The sequence below is a fragment of the Artemia sp. Qi Xiang Cuo genome, chromosome 11 (assembly GCF_049724085.1).
Source record: "Artemia sp. Qi Xiang Cuo chromosome 11, ASM4972408v1, whole genome shotgun sequence".
NCBI classification, from domain to species: domain Eukaryota; kingdom Metazoa; phylum Arthropoda; class Branchiopoda; order Anostraca; family Artemiidae; genus Artemia; species Artemia sp. Qi Xiang Cuo.
Genome location: NC_142804.1, coordinates 31,957,801 through 31,978,058, shown reverse-complemented (window position 1 = coordinate 31,978,058; position 20,258 = coordinate 31,957,801). Strand labels below are relative to the sequence as shown.

Below are 20,258 nucleotides of genomic sequence, written 5' to 3'. Positions count from 1 at the left end.
ATGCAGGTTTTTAAAGGAGTATAGCTGCTATACCCCAAGAACAGTTTAAATTATTAGCTTGAAACTTTCAGTGCATGTTGAGGGGGGTGTTGAACAAACCCAAAGGCACCACATGAAAACTATTCCTACTATTTGGCTACCACTACTAATGCTGCAACTAACGCTAAGGGTACTAAAGAGAAATTTTTAGTTGTTGAGGGTTATGTGGAATTAAGTTTAAACACTCTATGTGTATACAGGCTCTCAAAAGACCGTATCAGCAGTATCTCAAGAACGGAGTGCTAGGTTGAAATTTTCAGGGCAGGTTGAGGGGTACGTTGAACTAATAAACATATACTATGTGCATACTGCTACTACTGCTATTAGTACAACTATTATTAAGGCTAATGGTATTACTATAGAACTTACAGGGACTGCTGAGGGATATGTTGGACTAAATCAAACCACACTATCTGCATGCATTTTATCAAAAGGACGCATCAGCAATATCTCAGAAACGGCCTAAACTATTAAGTTCAAACTATCAGGGCATGAGAGGGGATGTTGAACTAGACTAAAAAGGCACAATGCGAATACTATTACTGCTAACTACTAATAATGCTACCGCCATCACTACCACTACTCCTAATGCTTATACTATTACTTCTGCTACTATGACTACTACTATTGCTAATGCTAAGGGTCTTAGTTAAAATTTCATGGAACGGTGAGGGCAGTGTTGAACTAAACCAAACAGGCTATGTATATATGGGTTATCAAAGGCGTGTATTAGCAGTATCCAATCAACGACTTAGGATATTAAGCTGGAAGTCCCATGGCTACTAAAATTACTACTACTTTTACGACTATTTCTACTACTACTATTACTGCTACTATTGAACTAAACCAAATAGCTAAAGTACATCCTTGTTGTCAAAGTAGAACGGGTTGTAAAGATATCCGGGCACGTTATCTTAGGACTAGATAAAGTTACAAACTAGAAACTTTTACAGAATTAAATCACAAGAACTGCTTTAAAAATAAATCACAAAGCCCTATATGCGTTCTGGTTGTCAATAAAACGTTTCAGGAATATCTCAAGAACGACTGAGGGTAAGCTGAAACTTTCAGGGCTACTGCTATATTTACTTCTGTTCTTTCTATTGAACTGAATCAAAAGGGTCTAAGTGCATCAAGGTTTTTAAAGTAGCATAGATACAATATCTTAGAATCAGAGTAGGGTGTTAAGTTTTTATTTTTCAAGAATGGTTAAGGAAGTGTAAAACTAAATCAATAGATACTATATGTGTCCAGGTTTTCAAAAGGAATTTCGTCCAACATATAAATAGTAAGCCAAAAAATGGGCTCTTATAGATAAAAAGCAAAAAGATTTAAAATATTCTTGTAATTTTTTTCAAAGAAAAGTAAAGAGCTGCATTGAACCAAAGATGATCAGAAATAAAGTCATATAGTTTCCCTATCGTCAAACTATCATGAATCAATATCAATATATAAACAAAACCCAAAATGGACGGAAATAGCAATTAATAACTGAATAAAATTCATAATGAGCAGAAGCTAAGAGGAGTAGGGCTGTTTCCTCCCTTGTCTTCTAAAGACCAGAACATAATGTGCACTTTAATAGAAACAATATATATTTTAAATGTTTTCTCTTTTTGACTTTAATGAATCCAATATTGTTAAGACTTTCAGAATAAATATCAGAATATATATTAAACTATCAATTCATATTCATTTCCTTATAATCCAGTAACTAATTTAAAAAAACAAAGTTTTCCGATAGAAGTAAAGAGCGAAGTTGAAACTTAAAACGGACACAAATTATTACTTCTAAGCCTATTTAATATATATTAATTAAACTAGTACAAATAAACCAACTAATTGTGTTTCCCTATGCTTTTAGGATTATACAAAACTAGCGCTTTACTGAAAACACAAAAGTCTAAGTATAAAAAACAGGGTTATTGATTTAAGAGTCAAAAGTGAGTATGTAGTCTGACAACACTAAACGAATCCATAAAGCTTATCATAGTCTTCCACCAGTTGTGACATTGGTAACTTTCAGTATACAATTTAAATTATCTTTAAAACATAAGCGTAAAACTAAATATTTCTGAATAACCGCGAATTAATTGAACAACATACAGAAATATTGGATTGATTTGTCAAGCAGCATTTTGCTCTCACCAGCTATAATACCAGTAGTGGGTAATATACACTCTTAAATTGTAAGAAATATGCGTTAGCATCACTTGAAATGAAGATCGAATAAGACATAATATGAACTCTGGAAATCCGATTATTCCTCTCTATACAAGAGTGAATTTCAAGCTATGATACAAATTCTAAAGCTAGTCTATAGTCCTAATACTATCAAGATGGCCTTAATTTGAACTTGTGTACAAACTAATTATGACATGTCCTTTTCAGAACCGAAACGAGAGCCAGTCATTGAACTGAGCCATTGTGCAGAAGTGATACCAAATTAAATATAAAAAAATAAAGTAAAATTCTAAAATGGATTGTTGCTTTATTCTAAAAGGGATTGATCCTAAAAGGGATTGATAATATTTTGATTATGTAAAAAGTGTCCTTAATTGGTTCCCTTTTACTGTACCAAAACTCCTATATTATTTTGTGTTTTCAGTAAAGCACTAGTTTTGTATAATCCTAAAAGCATAGGGAAACATCATTAGTTGGTTTATTTGTACTAGTTTTACTAATATATATTAAATAGGCTTCGAAGTAACAATTTTCGTCCGTTTTAAGTTTCAAATTCACTCATTACTTCCCTCGGAAAAATTTTTTTTTTTTAAATTAGTCTTAGTTCGTTTTTGATTCAATTTTAAAGTAGAAAAAACGCTGACATTACCTTTCTTACTTATACGGAAAAATGAGTGTTCGTTTTAAATTTTAATGTCGCCCCTTATTTTCAGTTGAAGACTTATTTTTAATATAATTTCTAATTATCACCGATCTAGGGTAGATAAGACACCTCTAGAAAAGACTTCAAACAACCTTGACAGCTAAGAAAAACTTTCAGTCTATAACATAAAGTTCATTATCCATACTTCACAAAACAATACATGTTTTTCAGGAACGTTTGTTTTTCGATGAGCAAAAAGCTGTTTTTACTCGGCCGACTTTGCCTGAAAAATCCATAATGAAGACAGGGCTTTATAAATCACCTACTGACTAGCAAAAACTAGAAGGCTGCTGTAACAAAAGAAAGCTGTTTAAGGGCTCATTTAAAAGCTTATATTTATACTTAATCGCTTTTTACAAATTTGACTTGATAGTACATTCCTACAAAGTGTACTTTCGGTTGATTTCCCAACTTTTTTAAATGAAACAAGTGCCTTTTCCAATGAAATGACCATAACAAGGTGATTTCAAAACCTAGGCAAGAGCAAAAACTAAGGGGGCAGGGACGTCCAATTCCCTCAATTACCACCGTTAGAACTAGCACACAGGATTTCATCGCAGAGTGAAATTTGAAGGTTCAATTCAAAACTGTTGATCAATCAAGCTTAATTTTTGGTAGATGTTTAGTTGAAAAGTTTTTAGTTTTAGTTAATTTGTTTTCGCAATAATCTTTTACTTTTAATATGACTAGGCGATTTATGAAGCTTACTAAGATAGTCTGGAGGGGGTGTATATGTGAGGGTATCATATAAACCTACAGTTAAGGGCTTTGGACCATGTTATTGCAATGGTAACGTTTTATGCTTCCAAACTCTTCCACTTATGAAGTGCTAACAAAAGTGCCGTTTTTAGTTCTATATGGCACTTATGGATGGTAAAATTAACAAAAAGCACGTAGATATGAGTAAAAGGTTTAAAATCTGCCTTCCCGGGATATACTTTAAAAAATGAGTGCATCACTCTTGCAAAAATAATGGATAATCTGAAAAATAATCATATGAATGGACAAACCACGATTGAAAAAAAAAATCCAAGCTGAAATCGAACGCATGATAATCTAATTTGACGTCCAGCGCTATACTAACAGAACCACGTCTTTAATAATGTAATTTAATATATTGATGTTTGTAGAACTTAAATTGTGTAGCTTATTAAGGGGGACTGGAGGAGGAAGTTGCAGTGTTCTTTCAAATTTTTAGTTAAGTGTTTTGGATAGTGATTATGGCAGTAATACCGTTTTATGATTCCAAGATTTTCTATTTAAGAAATTGCACCAAGAATGTTGTTTGCAACACTGTATGTCGCTTATGGCTTGTAGTATTGATTAAAAAAAAAAGCACGCCGATATGAGCAAAAGTATTCAAATAAGCAATTAAACATAACTCTAAGAAGTTATAGTAGCCCACTCGCCCTAGCTTTTTCATTTGAGACATGGCACCAAAAGTGCCGTTTTTAGTGCTACTTGAAACTGGCAGATGGTGGAATTTATAGGAAGAACGTAAATATGAGCAATATTTTTTATATGAGCTAACAAAAATCTATCTAAGATGGTCTGGTATCCCACTAGCCCCACCCCTCGAGAAACGGCATAAAAAAGGTCTATTTTTCGTGCCATATGGCACTTGCATACGGTGGAATCTATATAAACCATGTACATATTGAGAAATAGCTTTTGCATGAGCTCTTAAGTATTTCTCTATGATGTTATAGTAATCCACTCGGCCTGGAATAAAGAAGAAAAAACGACCGTTTTAACATTTTTTAACTTTTAGTTACTATGCGCTGTGGGTCGCTCTTTACTAGGTTGTTAATGCTTCAACCATGACAAAGAGTTCATTGCAAATTCTCCTCAGAAACTAGTTAGCATTAAAATCTGTGAAATCTAATAGATGGTAGAATTTTTAAAAACCTAGTAAATATAAGCAATAGTTTATAATTCAGCCATTAAACATCTATCTACGACGCTGCGGTAGCCTGCTAATGTTTCAGTAGCTTACTGATGAGCAGACAATTTATGAAATTTACTAAAGGGGCTGGGAGAGGAGTATACGGGAGGGGTTCTTGTGAACCTCCAGTTAGGGGTTCTGGAACATAACTATTCACTTAAGAAGTGGCACCATAAGTTTTGTTTTCGGTGCTATATCGCACTTACGAATGTAAAATGGATATAAAAAAAAGAAGCACGTATATAAGAGCAATTTCTTTCAAATGAGTCATTTAAAATCACTTTTATAAGTTCTGCTAGCCCAATAGCCCCAGCTTTTCCACTTGAGACACGACACCAAAAGTGCCGTTTTTAGTGCCATTTGGAACTTGATGATGGTGGAATTTATATAAAAGACGTGGATATGTGCAATATCTGTTATATGAGCTATAAAAGATCTGTCAACGATGTTCTGGTAGCCTGCTAGTGCCACCCCTTGAGAAATAGCACAAAAAGTGCCATTTTTAGTGCGAATTGGCACTTGCAGATGGCAGAATTTATAAAAAGCACGTAGATATGAGAAATAGCTTTTAAATGACCTATGAATCATCTCTCTGTGATGTTCCGGTAGCCCGCTAGGCCTGTTGAAAAAAAAAGAAAAAAAAATAGCAAATAACGGAAGACAGATCAGTGCTACCAATGCAAAAAAGTGATTTTCCTTGTTGTTAAGGGAGGGGGACTGTAACTTTCCTGTTCAAGGTTTTTGACCGCGTTGATTCCAATAGTACACTTTTCATTTTGATCTGACGCCATTTTCGATGGGTCTCAGGTTTTTTTTTTGAAATCCCCATAAATTTCCTTTCGCAATAAACTTTTACTTTTAAAGCGAACCGAAATAATAGTTAACATTCCTAAGTCAGTGATATATGGGAATTTTTTTTTCACTAGGCAGTCTTCTTTCAAAGAACGTTTTTTAACTTTTGATTACTATGGGCTGTGGTTCGCTCTTTACTAGGTTGGAGCTACCGCTGCAACCATGATACCTTGCCGGGACATGCTTTAAAAAATGAGCCTAGAAAATGACTGAAAAAAACAACGGATACCGATACCGATATTCCCGATATGATATATTCGATACCAATACGCCTGATACCAATACGCGCGATATCGATACGTCCCATACCACATACAGCCCTTCCCTAGGGACTCTGGAGGGCCATATCATCATCAAAACCATATATATTGGACCTTTGAACTATGTCAAACAAAATGGCTATCTCAAAATTTTTATAGGACTAGTTTGGGGGGGGGGGGGCCTGCAGGGAGGGGGGCTATTTGCCGTTTAATTTTTTTGGTCACTTAAAGGGCACTTTCAAATTTAATTCCCTTTCGAATGACCCATTACACATCGCTCTATGTTGCTCTGGCCACCCCCTAGCCCTGCTAGAAAAAAAAAGAAAAAAAAAGAAGACACATAAGTGCTACCCATGCAAAAAAGTTATTTTCCTTGGTGTTCAAGGAGGGGGACTGTAATTATCCTATAAAGGTTTTGGCCCGTTCTGATTCCAATGGTTCGCTTTTTATTTCAATCTGACGCAATTTTCAAGGGGTTTCAGGCTCTTTTTCGATATCACCATAAATTTCTTTTTGCAATAAACTTTTACTTCTAACATCAACCGAAACAATAGTTACCATTCCTGATTCAGTGTCAGATGGCAATATTTTCTCACTAGACAATTTTTTTTTTAAACACGTTTTTCAACTTTTGATTACTATGGTCTGTGGTTCGCTCTTTACTAGGTTGCAGCTGCCACTGCAACCATGATCTTGGTTATGACGGGGATTTTTTTCGATATTATGAGAAACAAAACACGTAGCTTGAAATAAGATAGTTTTCAGTAAAGTGTAAATGATGTCCTGGTCTTTAGAAGACACGGTGGGGGGGGGGCAGCACTACTCCCATTAGTTTCTGCTCGTTTTCAGTTTGAATCGGTTATTCATTGTAATTTCTGTTCGATTTGGCTTTCATTTATTTCTTGATTGTGATCTAGGGTAGCTCTAAACTTGGGAAATTATTTCGCTTTATTTCTGCTCATCTTTGGTTTAATGTAGCTGTTTACTCTTCTTTGAAAAACTTATTGGGGAAAAAAGTTTTTTAAACTTAATAACTATCAAACGACACGTTTGAAAGTAATTTTTAATAATAATCTAAACGGTTACATGTGAGTGCAAAAATAGATGTAAGAGAAATAGCTGGAAACTAAATAGATGTGGCTTTAAAACCAAATCAAAAGGAACTATGTGCATGCTGGTTGTCAATAAGACGTGTCAGCAATATCTCAAGAACTATTGAGGTTATTAAGTTGAAACTCTGAGGTCTATTGCTATTCCTACTTCTGTTCTTACTATTGAACTAAACCGAAAGACTCGAAGTGCATTCAGGTTGTCAAAATAGCGTAGATACAATGTCTTTTAAACAGAACAGGGTATTAAGTTTATTTTTGAGGGAAATTTGAGGAGGTAAAAAATTAGATCAAAAAATATTATTTGTGTCCAGATTTTCCAAGGGGCTTATATTATTGAAACGTGTTGCAAAATTTCGTCCAACATATAAACAGTCAGCCAAAATATGGACTCTTATAAAGAAAAACCGAAAACATTTAAAATACTCTATTCTTTACCGATAAAAAAGGCTGTCAACAGAAGTTAATTTTAAAAAACTGTTTCCACAAAAGAGGTTTTTCAAAGAAAAGTAAAGGGCTACATTAAACCAAAGATGAACAGAAATAAAGTCAAATAGTTTCCCAATCATTGAACTACCATAAATCACCATCAGTAAACAAACAAAACCTAAAACGAAAAGAACTTACAATATATAACGGAACCAAACTCAAAACAAGCAGAAATTCTAAACACCTAATAAAAAACAGAACTTAATTCGCACTTTACTAAAAACAAAATATATTTAAATGTTTTCTCTTTTTTTACTTTAGTAAATCCAACATTATTAAGACTTTCAGGAATGAATATTATATTAAACTGTAAATTCCCATTCATTAGTTTTTTTTTCAGTAGTCTCAGTTATGTTGTTGATTTTTTTTTTTTTGAATTTATGAGAAATAGAAACACATAGCTCGAAACAAGGATTGGTTTCAGTAAATTGTAAATTATATCCTGGTATTTAGAAGTTATGGGTAGGGGTGGGGCGTCTGCCCTACTCTTTTTATTTTCTGCTCGCTTTTGTGTTTGACACGAATATTTATTGTAGTGTCTGTTCGTTTTGGGTTTCATTTATTTATTGATGGTGATTTATGGTAGTTTTACGCTTGGGAAATTATTTTACATTATTTCTGCATTATTTTTACATTATTTCAAAAATTCGTGGAATTTTTTTTTTTAATTAATAATTATCAAATGACACGTTTGAAAGTACTTTTTGATTCTGTTCTAAACTGTCACACTGTCATTGTAAAAACAGATGTAAGAGCTTTTCTAGCCAAAGTGTTAAAATTGTTCTATTTACAAAAGGATTATCCATGGCTCGGACCACGAGTCTTTTTGTTAAGAAAAAGTCCTCATTGTTTGAAGAAGTGTATTTAATAAAAATGGTCCTTACCAGTGTTCTATGTGTGGTGAGGAGGAAGATCTTATCCATTTTATGGGTACATGCCAGGAGTTAAGAATTTTGAGGAGGGAAGTGCTTTCAACAGATTTTGGAGGGGTGGATTGGTTTGAAAAAATTTTAAAAAGTAGAAATTTTGATGATTTTAGAAGGTTGGGTAAATTTGTAAGAGTGGGTATGGCACATAGAGAAACTTTTTGATGAATTGTGAGTAATTTAATGTGTGTTTTTTTTGTATTTATTTTTGTTTTGTTATTTTGCCATGGCCCGAAAAGGCTTTTGTTGCTATAAATATCTATCTATCTATCTATCTAAACAAAAACTAATCGATATTTTTCTTTGTGGAAACGCCGATTTTGTATAAATACCGATGATCTCTGTCAAAACACTGAATTTAGGGTTAATGCACAATAGGCTATTCATCCTTGTGCTGCAAGTTTTAGATAATCCCATCAATAAAGTTCAGAAGGTATAAACAAGCAAGCAATAAAATACCACCAAAGTATGTAATCCCAATATCTGGTTATGTATGTCAAAACCATAAACATGTACCCTAATCAAGTGGTCCAATCAATGAAAATTAAGCAAAGTAGCCCTCGTCTGCAGTAAGCAAATCTTTCATAACATGATTTTGGAAGTGATATAACATTTAGAACTGGAGCTTTCCAAAAGTTCCAATTTATAATAGAATTGTATGATCGCTGTCAAGAAGGAACTGGATAAAGAAATCATTTTTAAATACGAAAATAAAACTATGTTAAAAAGAATTTTAGTATTAAAAAAGTCTAAAATATTATTGTTTTTCCTTTATTTTCGATTTGTTTGTTTTGTTACTACCTTCCTTCCTTCATTTTGCTGGAAAATATAATTGGCGACGGAAAAACATATTGCACGAGCTAATGTCTTACTTCAAGAAGAATAACCGTTGTTTTATGCGATGTTATAGCCTAGTTATATAGCCTAGTTATATTAGTGTTTGTTTCGAAATCGTGGATAAAAATCCAAAATCCAAAAACACGGTCGATTTAACGCTATGTGGGCATCAGCATGACTAATAGGATTACTTAAAAAAGAACAGTCAAATAGATGAAGTAAAACGTTATTTCGAAACCTTATACATTGATTACAATTGCAGGAGCAACGCTTTATGCTTTCCAAGTATTTTCAGCAAAAACTGACTAAATTTAAAGTTTTAATTCAAAAATAAATTGACTGCAAAAACTACAAGATGATGTCTTAAAAAATGGTCTCCGTGACGACAAAAACTGCCATCAAAGCCGTAGCGGGGGGCGGGGTACATGGCTCGCCCCCTTCCAAATTTCCGATTCGTAAAAACATAATTAAAAAACTTATAAACAAAGTTTTGATGTATTTTCGAAGTTTTTTTGCACCTTCCTCCCCCAACAAAATAACCTCCCCTAGAACAAAATCCTGGATACACCGTTGACTGTCATCACAGTTTCTTAATATATGACATGGATTGTCAGGTCAAATCAAAGCACCCTAGGCGAAGATTAGACCACCTCCTGTCATTTCCACCTAGAAATTCCATAATTACCATAATTGTCCGCCTTGTCTACGATTGTCTTGTCTGCTCGTCTATGATTTTTCTAAGAAAAATCATAGAGCCTCGAAGTTGCCTGAGACCCATTGCTAAAGGTAGGTAGATTCTTACTTTACTTAATACGTCTTTAAGACTTTGTGAAGTAAAGAAATATTGGGAGAACAAAACTAATTCAATGTAAAGCTCATTAATCAAATACTTTTTTCTTTATTTTTTTTTTCAATGGGCCACATCTTCAGGAAAAATAACCAACGTTCTTTGTTTGTTATTCATTCTGAGTATTTCATTCCTATTCTTCCACACCATGACTTTGACGCCCGCCACTAAGGATTGTAGCAAATAGTCTTAAAATTACGTGCACGCCTTTCTTTGAAGTAGTTGGTTTTTCTTATGAGACGTTTGAGTCCATGATGGCCTAAACCAATTAACGTACTTCTTCAATAGTTTATTTTAGTAGTCTTATTTTATTGTTTTCTTTTATTATTAGTATTTTACCACTAGGCGTAAAGTTCATACTGACATTTTTTAACACTAGCAGGAATGATTATTTCAAAGACAAGAAGACTTCAGACCATTGAACGCTAAACGAGTTGTTCTAGAGCCCAATAATAGTAAATCTTAGTACTTTAATACATTTATCGTACTCATTTATCGTACTCAAACACATGAGGGGACTCGAAAATAGCCATTAATCATTTTTTCAGTTTTTCATCATAGGCAGCGCAATAGCGCTGCTTAGGTAAAGAGTAAGCGGAGGGATATGCCCAACTAAATCAAAAGACACTAAGTACATTCAGGTTTACAAAAGCGCGTATCTGAAATATCTTTGGAAAGGCTAAGGGTATGACGGTGAAACTTTCCTGGAATGTTGAAGGTGATATTAAAGTAAAAGGCTAAGTAATGGCTAAAAGGAATGGCTGTCAAGGGTACCGAGCTGAAACTTTCGGGGCATGCTGCAGGGTTGTTGAACTAAACTAAAACACACTATGTGCGTTAATGGTGTCGAAACGGCGTATTTGCAAGATCTTAAGAACGACTAAGTACATTAAGTTGAAACTTTAGAGAATGTTGAGGGGGCGTTGAACTAAGTCATAGACACTATGTGCATCCAGGTTGTCAATAGGGCTTAACTTCAATATATCAATCAAATTGAAACTTTCAGGGCAGGTTGAGGGGCATATCCAACTAAATCAAAAAACGCTATGTGGATCTAGGCTGTCAAAAGGGCATATATGCAATGTGTCAAGTAGGGCGAAGGGTATAAATTAATGGCTTAGGGGAATAAGGTCAAACTTTGAGGGAGTGTTGGACGGAGATACATATTAAATTTTAAATTTTTATTTGGATGGACCAAGAGGCTGGCACGTACGCAGGGAAGCCTCTGGGCCCGCCCCCCCTCCCACGAAATCTAAAAAAAATGTCCATAATTTTCTGATATTTCTCACAGAATAAGGGATTTGAACGATGTGGGCCCCCCTGAAACAAATTCTTGCGTACGTATCTGGCAAGGGGATCTTGTCAAGAACATTGAATATTTGACAAAAAAGGTGGTTGTATTGATTCTTCTTAGTGCTAAATATCATTTTTGAATGTTCTTCTGCTAATAATATCCAGCCATGGTGATCCTCCAATCAATGTTTCAGAACCAAGGGAGTCTAAACTGCAAACAAATCTGGTTGCATTGAGTCCTGACGCCCTATTTCTTTTTTATTGTAATTTTTTAAACAATAATTCAGAACACCCTGCAGTACATCTTTAAAAATGTATTTATTTAAACAAATAAGTGGTTAAAACAAAATATAACATAATAAGATGCGTTTAATGAAATCGTTGATCAATGTTAGGCTACATTCAGCATCATAACATGATGGGAAGTTCTATGGTACAACTATTATTAAATTTTGTGGCAAATTTGTGTCCAAAGTATAAATAGCGCGGCGAAATTTTAATTATTATGCAGAAAAATAAAAAAAAAACTAGAAAATGTTATTTTTTATTAACCAATAAAAAAACAACGTCATGAAAAACGAGAGGAAACTTATTGAATTGTTTTTAAAACAAAGGAGTTTTAAAATAAAAGTAAAGAGCTGCATTAAACAAAACACCGGCAGAAAGAAAGTAAAATACTAATTCAAACTTAAAACGAACAATGAATAAGTGAGACCCAAAATGAACAGAAGTTACAATGAATACTCAGGTCTAATTTAAAAGAAACAGAAATTACCACTAACAGGAGTACGACTAATACCCCCTATGCCTTGCAAAGGCTAAAGTGTTATTTACAAAGTGCTATGTTATTAACAACAAAAATAGAAACAACAGTGACAATATTTGCACTCTACTGAAAACAAAATTTATTAAAATTTTTTTTGCCTTTTATAACGTTAACAAACCCCTAAATTGCCAAAATATCCATATACAGTATATTAAAGAAAGAGTCTACTTTCATTAGTTCTTTTCAGTGATGTCAGTTATTATTATGAATTTATTTCTTTTTTGCTGTTGTTATGATAAATAAAAACACATTGATCGAAATAGGAGGTGTTTTTAGGAACGCGCTAATGACGCTCTGTTTGACGTAATTTCTATTTGTTGTAAGCTCGATTAAATAAAAAAATTAGTTTTTTTTCAACTGAAAGTAAGGAGCAACATTAAAACTTAAAACGAACAGAAATTATTACGTATTGGAAGAGGGTCGTTCCCTCCTCAACACCTCGCTCTTAACGCTAAAGTTTCTTCGTACTTTTAAAAAGCTTCTTATTGTTCTAATTAAAAGAACCTTGTGTTTCAGGAGTCATTCTTAAAGCATTGGGACAATAGTCAAACTTTAGCGTAAAAGTGAGGTGCTGGGGAGGGTGTGACCCCCACATGTCCGTAATAATTTATGTTCGTTTAGAGTTTTAATGTTGCTCCTTACTTTCAGTTGAAAAAACTTGTTTTTATTTAATTTCTGATCGTTTTTTATAATGCCAGGAGATCTGGCTTTACCTCCATGAAAAATCCCTCCTCCCAACGGATATATCCTCTAGACAATTCAATCCTGGTGAAAATTTACCCCGGACAATTACCCTTAACATCGCCACGCGTAAATTTGAGTCAGTAAAGAGAAAGCAAGGCATAAAAAGAATTTCTTATAGTAATTTTGGCTAATTCCCTCAGCGTAAAATTTGGCCGGAAAAATCTACCCCCTGGAAACTTCCTTCCGCATGGAAAATTCTCCCCGTGGAAAATTCCATCACCAGAAAATTCGCCCTTCCCCACCCGAAAAATGTGTGCATACTTCCCAATAACAAATACTATACTTAAACAATGGGCAAATTTTATAACTTAAAGACCTTTCCCCGGGGACTCTGTGAGGTTATGTTATCTTCAAAGGCATAGTTATTCGGCCTTTAAACGATGCTGAACCAAATGGCTATCTCAAAATATTGATCCGACGATTTTAAGAAAAAGGGGTGTGGGAGGGGGCCTAGTTGCCCTCCAATCTTATTGGTCACTTAAAAAGGGCACTAGAACTTTTAATTTCCGTTGGAATGAACCCTCTCTCGATGTTCTAGGGCCAGTGGGTGGATACGATCCCTGGAAAAAACAAACAAACGACCCCCGGGAAAAACAAACAAACAAACAATAAACAACGAAAAAAATGAATAAACACGCATACGTGATCTTTCTTCTAACAAAAAATACAAAATTCCAAATTTTGGCAGATTGGAGCTTGAAACCTCTGGAGTAGGGCTCTCTAATGCACTAAATCTGATGGTGAGATTTTCATTAAGATTCTTTGAATTTTAGGGTTGTTTCCTCCTTTTATCGAAAATCAGGCAAATTTTCTCAGGCTCGTAACCTTTGATGTTTACATATGTGGAATCAGCATAATAAGCTAGTTCTTTTGATGCATCCATTGGTATTCGAATTCCGGTTTTTAGAGTTTCGGTCTACTATTGAGACGGGTTACAGTTCGTTACCACAAACTGTTTGATTGCTTATTCATTGTATTTTCTGTTCGTTTTGAATCTCATTTATTCATTAACAGTTATTTATTTTCGTTTTAAGTTTGGATAATTATTTTACATTATTTCCGCTTGTCTTAGGCTTATCGCAGCTCTTTACTTCTCTTCGAAAAACTATTCTTTTAGGGAGAAGTTTTACTAAATCAATATTGAATATAAGTCAAGCTACTAATTAAAAGCAGTTTAAACTCATCATAAAAACTCTTCACTCGAATATAGCCAGGACTATTCCATCTTAATTGCTGTTTGAAAATTATTAAAAACAGTAGTTAATCTTCTTTGTCACTTTTCTGTGATGCATCATTTATTGTTTATTTAGCAAAGAAACTCGATTATAATTAAATAAATTGACCTTTTTATAAGATAAGACCTGAAGATATTTTACCTTTATCCTACAGTTTCCTTAAGCTGATGGAGACAGTGCAATTCCATAAGTTTTACTGTTCCGGAATTCTTGACCGTTTTCTCTTAAAGGAATCCTTAGGTAAAACAGGCGCAATGACCTTGCTTGACTTCAACGATGCTAAACACTTCAGAAAATGTCTCTGTTCCTTCCTGAGGAAGCTGGGTATGACATCAGGTCCTTATAAACAAGATAATATATCCCTTGTGGAAAGCTTCTCAATGGTTGCTCATTCACACAGAGAACATTAGTCTCAATAAAAGAATTAAAGCTTGCGAGATGAGGTTCTGTGTTAAAATATTATATTAATTTATTGTTATAGCTTAGACTTTCTGAAAAATATTAAATTTAATTGTTCGGGAACAACTTGTCCTTACAATTTAACAGTCCCTGTAACAATAAAAATTTTTTTTAATTTATACAATTTTTCCAAAAAAACTGGATAAAATAGGGTAGAGCACCCCTCTCCTCTGGACAAGCGTCATGTATCAATGGAGTTTGCCAGAAAGTATAATGTCAGGCCAACATTATTTTTTTCACCCGTGGGCATGCTGTAGGTAAAGCAGAAAAAAGACAAGGACAGTTGACATTAAATTAGTGGTAGGGACGTAGTTTCTTTGCATGGGAGGTTAAGGAGACCAAGGATATCAAAAGAGCAAACAAAAAATACATATGTTTAAAATACATATGATTTTATTAATAACATTTGATTTTTTTAAAAAAAGTTGGTTTTAGTTTTCAGAAATATGAACAATCACGTTTAAAATACATGTGATTTTATTAACAACACTTGATTTTTTTTTCAAAATAAAGGTGTGTTTTAGTTTTCAGAAAAATGAATACCCACGTTTAAAATACATATGATTTCCTTAATTATATTTCCTTTTTTAACAAAGTTGGGTTTTAGTTTTCAGAAATAAGAACACCAACGTTTAAAATGCATCTGATTTTATTAATAATATTTGATTTTTTTTTAATAGAGTTGGGTTTTAGTTTTTAGAAATAAGAACGTCCTCGTTTAAATACATCTGGATTTATTAATAATGTTTGATTTTCTAATAAAGTTGGGACCTCAACCTCCAAGGGGTCCCCTCCCTCTAACTTTTTGGGCCCATTCCCCCATTTCTTATACTTTTTTTTGAAGTTTATTTTTTTGAAGTTTTTTTTTATTTTTTTAACATTATAATTTTATTTCAACTTTTTTTTTACATGTCTTAGAATGACATAAAACATACTTAAAGTATAAGAAATTCACATTTAAGATTTTTTTATTTTTTTTAACATGATAATTTCGTTTCAAATTTTTTTTAAAATGTCTTAGAATGACATAAACATCCTTAAAGCATAAGAAATTCACATTTAAGCTTTTTATTAATATGACAATTTTATTTTAACTTTGTTTTACATGTCTTAGAATGACATAAAACATACTTAAAGTATAAACAATTCCCATTTAAGCTTGATTTCTTAAGGTATGTAGATTTATGTTGTCTGAAACTTATGCTGAAACCAATCACCCCTTTGGGTTGCTGGGTTTACTATTTCGTACTTTTCTGACCTAGGTTTCTTAGCCTGTCGTAGGGTTGTGTTGTTTGAAATCTATGATATGGGATATTTGGTTTACTATTTTAGACTTTTCTTAGCTTGGTTTCTTAACCTTTCATAGGTGTGTGTTGCCTGACACTTATGATTTGGGATGTCTAGTTTGCTGTTTCGCACTTTTCTGAGATAGGTTTCATAGCCGTCCATAGCCATTTATGAACGGCTATGAAACCTAGCTCAGAAAATTGCGAAATAGTAAACCAAAGATCTCAAATCATAGGTTTCGGACAACATATACCTACGAAAGGCTTGGAAATCTAGCTCAGAAAAGTCCAAAATAGCAATCTAGACATCCCATATCAGACATCCGAAATAAAATTATCATGTTAAAAAAAATAAAAAAACTTCAAAAATAATAAACTTAAAAAAAAGTCTAAAAAAATGGGCGGATAGGCCCAAAAACTTAGAGGGAGGGGACCCCTTGGAGGTTGAGGTCCCAACTTTATTAGAAAATCAAATATTATTAATAAATCCAGATGTATTTAAACGAGGACGTTCTTATTTCTAAAAACTAAAACCCAACTCTATTAAAAAAAAATCAAATATTATTAATAAAATCTCATGCATATTAAATGTTGGTGTCCTTATTTCTGAAAACTAAAACCCAACTTTATTAAAAAAAATCGAATATTATTAATAAAATCACATGTATTTTAAACGTGGGTGTTCTTATTTCCGAAAACTAAAACCCAACATTGTTAAAAAAGGAAATATAATTAAGGAAATCATATGTATTTTAAACGTGGGTGTTCATTTTTATGAAAACTAAAACCTACCTTTATTTTTAAAAAAAATCAAGGGTTATTAATAAAATCACATGTATTTTAAACGTGATTGACATAAAACATACTTAAAGCATAACAAAATTCACATTTAAGCTTTTTTTAATTTTTTAACATGATAATTTTATTTCAAATTTTTTTTTACATGTCTTAGAATGACATAAAACATACTTAAAGCCTAAAAAATTCACATTTAAGCTAGATTTCTTAAGGTTTGTAGATGTGTGTGAAACCTATGATTTGGGGTGCTTGGTTTACTATTTCGGACTGCACCCCAAATCATAGGTTTCACACACATCTACAAACCTTGAGAAATCTAGCTTAAATGTGAATTTTTTATGCTTTAAGTATGTTTTATGTCATTCTAAGACATGTAAAAAAAATTTGAAATAAAATTATCATGCAAAAAAAATAAAAAAAAAGCTTAAATGTGAATTTTGTTATGCTTTAAGTATGTTTTATGTCATTCTAAGACATGTAAAAAAAAGTTGAAATAAAATTATCATGTTAAAAAATGTAACAAAAAAATAAACTTAAAAAAAGTATAAGAAATTTGGGAATGGGCCCAAACAGTTGGAGGTAGGGGATCCCTTGGAGGTTGGGGAGCGGGGACCCTTGGAGGTTGATGTCCCAACTTTATTAGAAAATCAAATATTATTAATAAAACCAGATGTATTTTAAACGTGGACGTTCTTATTTCTGAAAACTAAAACCCAACTTTATTTACAAAAATCAAATATTATTAATAAAATCACATGTATTTTAAACGTGGGTGTTGTTATTTCTGAAAACTAAAACCCAACTTTATTAAAAAATCAAATATTATTAATAAAATCACACTTATTTTAAACGTGGGTGTTCTTATTTCTGAAAACTAACACCCAACTCTATTTTTTTTAAATCAGGTATTATTAATAAAACTACATGTATTTTAAACTTGGTTGTTCATATTTCTGAAAACTAAAACCCAACTTTATTTAAAAAAATCCAATATTATTAATAAAATCAGCTGTATTTTAAACGCGGATGTTCGTATTTCTGAAAATTAAAACCGAACTTTATTTAAAAAAAATCAAATATTATTAATAAAATCAGATGTATTTTAAAACTGATCTTATTTCTGAAAAATAAAACCCAACTTTATTAGAAAATCAAATATTATTAATAAAACCAGATGTATTTTAAACGTGGACGTTCTTACTTCCGAAAACTAAAACCCAACTTTATTTTTTTTAAATCAAATATTATTAATAAAATCACATGTATTTTAAACGTGGGTGTTCTTAATTTCTGAAAACTAAAACCCAACTTTATTAAAAAATCAAATACTATTATTAAAATCACATGTATTTTAAACGCGGGTGTTCTTATTTCGGAAAACTAAAACTCAACTTTATTAAAAAATCAAATATTATTAATAAAATCAAATGTATTTTAAACGTGGATGTTCGTGTTTCTTGAAACTAAAACCCAGCTTTATTTAAAAAAATCAAATATGATTAATAAAATCAGATGTATTTTAAACTGGGATGTTCATATTTCTGAAAACTAAAACCAAACTTTACTTAAAAAATATGCAAAAATGTACCCAATTATAAAAAAATCAAATATAATTAATAAAATCAGAAGTATCTTAAACATGGATGTTCTTATTTCTGAAAACTAAAACCCAACTTCATTAGAAAATCAAATATTAATAATAAAATCAGATATATTTTAAACATGAACGTTCATGTTTCTGAAACTAAAAGCCAACTTTATTACAAAAAAATCAAATATTATTAATAAAAATCAGATGTATTTTAAACGTGGATGTTCTAATTTCCGAAAACTAAAACCCAACTTCATGAGAATATCAAATATTATTAAAAAAGCATATGTGTTTTAAACGTGGAAGTTCCTATTTCTTGAAACTAAAATCCAACTGTATTAAAAAAATCAAATATTATTAATAAAATCAGATGTATTTTAAACTGGGATGTTCATATTTCTGAAAACTAAAACCCAACTTTATTAAAACAAATAGGCAAAAATGTACCCAATGAGGCCTTGGATCATCTCCACCTCCCAAAAAAATATCAAAGTTAATCATGGGTTTCATACAACATACAACTATGAAAAGCATTGAAACCTAGCTCAGAAAAGTGCTAAATAGTAAACCAAGCATCCCAAATCATAAGTTTCTTGCAACACACACCTACGAAAGTTTAAGAAACCTAGCTAAGAAAAGTCTAAAATAGTAAACCAAATCTCCCAAATCATAGATTTCAGACAACACACACCTACGACAGGCTAAGAAACCTAGGTCAGAAAAGTACGAAAGAGTAAACTAAGCACCCCAAATCATAAGTTTCAGACAACACACATCTACAAACGTTAAGAAATCTAGCTTAAATGTGAATTTTTTATGCTTTAAGTATGTTTTATGTCATTCTAAGAAATGTAAAAAATGTTGAAATAACATTTTTATGTTAAAAAAAATTTCAAAAAAAACTTCAAGAAAAAGAATAAGAAAATGGGGGGATGGGTCCAAAAATTAGGAGGGAGGGGACCCCTTGGAGGTTGGGGCAAGGGGCCCCTTGGAGTTTGAGGTCCTTGGTGGCTTGGGTCATTGATGGTTACGATCCTTGGTGGTTCAAATCCATAACCATCCCATATTGCGTACATGTCTATTATAGCGACCACAGCCGAGAAGTAAAGCTAGGTCAAGTCACATGTCTCAATCTGTTTCACCCCAAATAATCCTCTAAAATTTCTTAAACTGTTTCGCCCAAATAATCTCCTAAAATGTCTCAAACTGTTTCGCTCAAAAAATCCTCTAAAATGTCAATTAATCTCTGACGTTTCCTTTGTTCTGGCAAATGTGTACATTTAAATTCCCATGAAGCCTATTGGTTTTTCTGTCATGAATTCTTAAACAATCGAAGCTCTATAATTTCAACGTAATTCATGTCTGTATCAATCACAAATCATCCTATTACACGAGGTAAAATTATGTCATAGCAGATAAATCGTACGTTATTTGATTTCGACAAAGAAATTTCGTAAAATTCAAGCTAATTAATTTCCCAGAAATCTGGTCTGATGCAACACCCGTTAGTATTTCTGGCTCTCTGATTGGTGTAGAAAGAGGTGTGTAATCTTGTACTCGTCGGATTCTAGTCATCTGATTGGCTGTGATCTTGTACTACTCGAAATTAGAGAAACCTCCCTACTCCCCTCATATAGGGAACAATATCTGTTTGTTTTAAGTTTTAATTTTGCTCCTTACTTTTGCTAGGAAGTTTTTTTTAAATTTAATAATAATAAAAGGTCTTGTCGAATCTTAGAAGAGAAATATTAAAAAACAGGCTTTATTTAATTAACTTCGTTTAAGCTTAAAGAGTAAATGGCTTAACAGATATTTATACAAAAGGGTTTAACACG

General features: G+C 32.5%; 1 protein-coding gene across 1 annotated transcript in view; it reads right to left on the bottom strand.

The window, feature by feature from the left end:
* The window catches only part of LOC148946885 (G protein-coupled receptor dmsr-1-like), a 35,361-nt gene extending 20,913 nt beyond the window's left edge, over positions 1–14,448 (bottom strand). The window contains exon 1 of the mRNA XM_089097180.1: positions 14,431–14,448. The gene's annotated coding sequence lies outside the window, so the exon portion shown is untranslated. The remainder of the gene's footprint in view (positions 1–14,430) is intronic.
* Positions 14,449–20,258: the final 5,810 nt, after the last annotated feature.